This window comes from Rhagoletis pomonella, unplaced genomic scaffold (genome assembly GCF_013731165.1).
Source record: "Rhagoletis pomonella isolate Grant_MI unplaced genomic scaffold, Rhpom_1.0 Rhpom_scaffold_05922, whole genome shotgun sequence".
Taxonomy (NCBI): Eukaryota; Metazoa; Arthropoda; class Insecta; order Diptera; family Tephritidae; genus Rhagoletis; species Rhagoletis pomonella.
The window spans coordinates 1,176-3,304 of record NW_023464461.1 but is presented as its reverse complement, the minus strand read 5'-3'; the positions used below and the strand labels follow the sequence as shown (position 1 = coordinate 3,304).

General features: G+C 33.9%; 1 non-coding gene across 1 annotated transcript; it reads right to left on the bottom strand.

The window, feature by feature from the left end:
• Positions 1-767: 767 nt before the first annotated feature.
• Positions 768-893, bottom strand: Trnal-caa. The gene is made up of 2 exons: positions 856-893; positions 768-812 (listed from the first exon to the last, which is right to left on the bottom strand). It is a non-coding gene; the product is annotated as a tRNA-Leu (tRNA).
• Between the last annotated feature and the right edge of the window lie 1,236 nt (positions 894-2,129).

Here is a 2,129-nt window from a genome sequence, read left to right as displayed (position 1 = left end):
ACCAAGATATACACATGACACCATAAGTGGGCGTGGCTACGCCCATTTTCCAAAAATTTATAATATTCTTATTTTTCGTCTAAAAGTTATTGTAAATATCAATCTTGAGTGAATTATCTTTAGTTTTCGGATTTTTTAAAATTACCGCTATATGGGAGGTAGCCGTGGTTATTGCGCGATTTTGCCCATTTTCAATACCATCCGTCATACGCCCGAAGGAAGTACACGTACCAAGTTTTTTTAAGATATCTCAATTTTTACTCGAGTTATCGTGTGCACAGACGGACGGACGGACGGACAGACAGTCACCGCTTAGTCGATTTCTCTTTTCATTCTGATTATTTATGTATACGTTTGTCTATATCTATCTCGATTCGTTTTGCCTGTTACAAACAACCGTTATGTGAACAAAGTTATAATACCCTTGTGCACAAGTGCGCTCGGGTATAAAAAGTAGCTGATACCCGCGCTTCCGTCTGCATAGCTTACGACTTTTCCATATACAAACATATCGTCACATGAAATGAAAAGACATGTAACAACATCGCAACAAAAATGGGAAAAGCCGTAACTATTTTTTTTTTTTTTATAAAATGATAATTTTGTAATTCGATGAAATCCATCATATAAATCAAAAAGTGAATTTTGAATTTTTTATTAGTTATTAGTTATGACTGCATTTCAGCGATGATGTTATTTCGTATGTTTGTACCTTATTATCGTAACAATAAAAAAGGCTCCCTAAAAAACTGAAAAAAAAAAATTCTTGTCAGAAGTGGGATTCGAACCCACGCCCTCAGAGAGGACCAGAAAGCTCCAAATAACCCGCACAACAATTGCAGGCAAGTTTTCACACTTGAGTCTGGCGCCTTAGACCGCTCGGCCATCCTGACATATTGTTGCCGGCTGGCAAATACGCAAGCCAATGTAGTGGTGAACTGGCAGCAAAAGCGATAATAATAAACGCAGAGAGCTAAATAATTCAAGTGAGAATGTGCAGAGCATAAGCAGAGAGAAAAAGGTAAAGAATGAGAACGAAACAAAAATATAAATAAAATAAATAGACGCAGCTCAAAAGCCGGGAAGAGAATTACACAAATTGAAAAAGTGACGACAGAAATAAACACACACAAATTACTAAACAATACATGAACATAAGCAAGCGTACGGAATTATACTCATCTGAACCAGTGCGCCAGGTAAGCAAGAGAAGCAGAATGAATAGAAATCTATTTTCACGCGGTAGGGTAGGTAGCGCCAGAATTGAATTGTCTGAAAACTGTGCAGCGAGGTGTAAATGGAAAATGCGTTTAGTAGGCATGAATTGTATGCGCATTTTGTGGAATCTTCTTTACTACAATCAATTAGGTGTAGCAACTATTAAATATGTAAAATGTATGTGCATACTTTATTAAGTGGTAAATAAACTCGCCCACTTATTTATTTAAAAACGAAGAAACAATTCAGCATTTAGGGATTAATATCTATTCCCAAATTATTTACTACATGAAAATTTACTGTCCTAAATTTGCACTTTCGCTAAATTGAGTTTTAATATGTATACATATGTATGTACATACATTAGGGTGTCCATCGATTTTTTATTTTATTTTTTTTTTTCAAGACCCTGTCCCCTAATTTTCTTCATTTAATGAAAAATATTATTGCCTATTTTTATAGTTTTTAAAAATCATTTAGAGATCGCGACATGTGATTTTAGGTCAATAAGTACGGTTTTGTAGATTTATCAGTTTTTGCATGACTAATTTTCATTAAATTTTAGTAACCTATTGTCAGACTTGGATTGTTGAGAGTTTTCATCGGGCACAAAAAAAACAAAGAAAAAAACATCCCGACAATCCAAGTCTAACAAAAGATTATTATAAATAACTTTAAAGGCCTATAAATCCTCTTCCCACAACATCTTTCATCGATCTTTAAAATTGAATGAAAATTAGTCATTCAAAAACTGATAAATCTACAAAACCTAAAATGGCACGTCGCGACCTCCACATGATTTTTAAAAAATCTATAAAAAATAGGCAATAATATTTCTAATAAAAAGGAAGGAAATTAGGGGGTAGAGTCCTGAAATTAAAAAAAAAAAAAAAATTCGATAGGCACCCTAA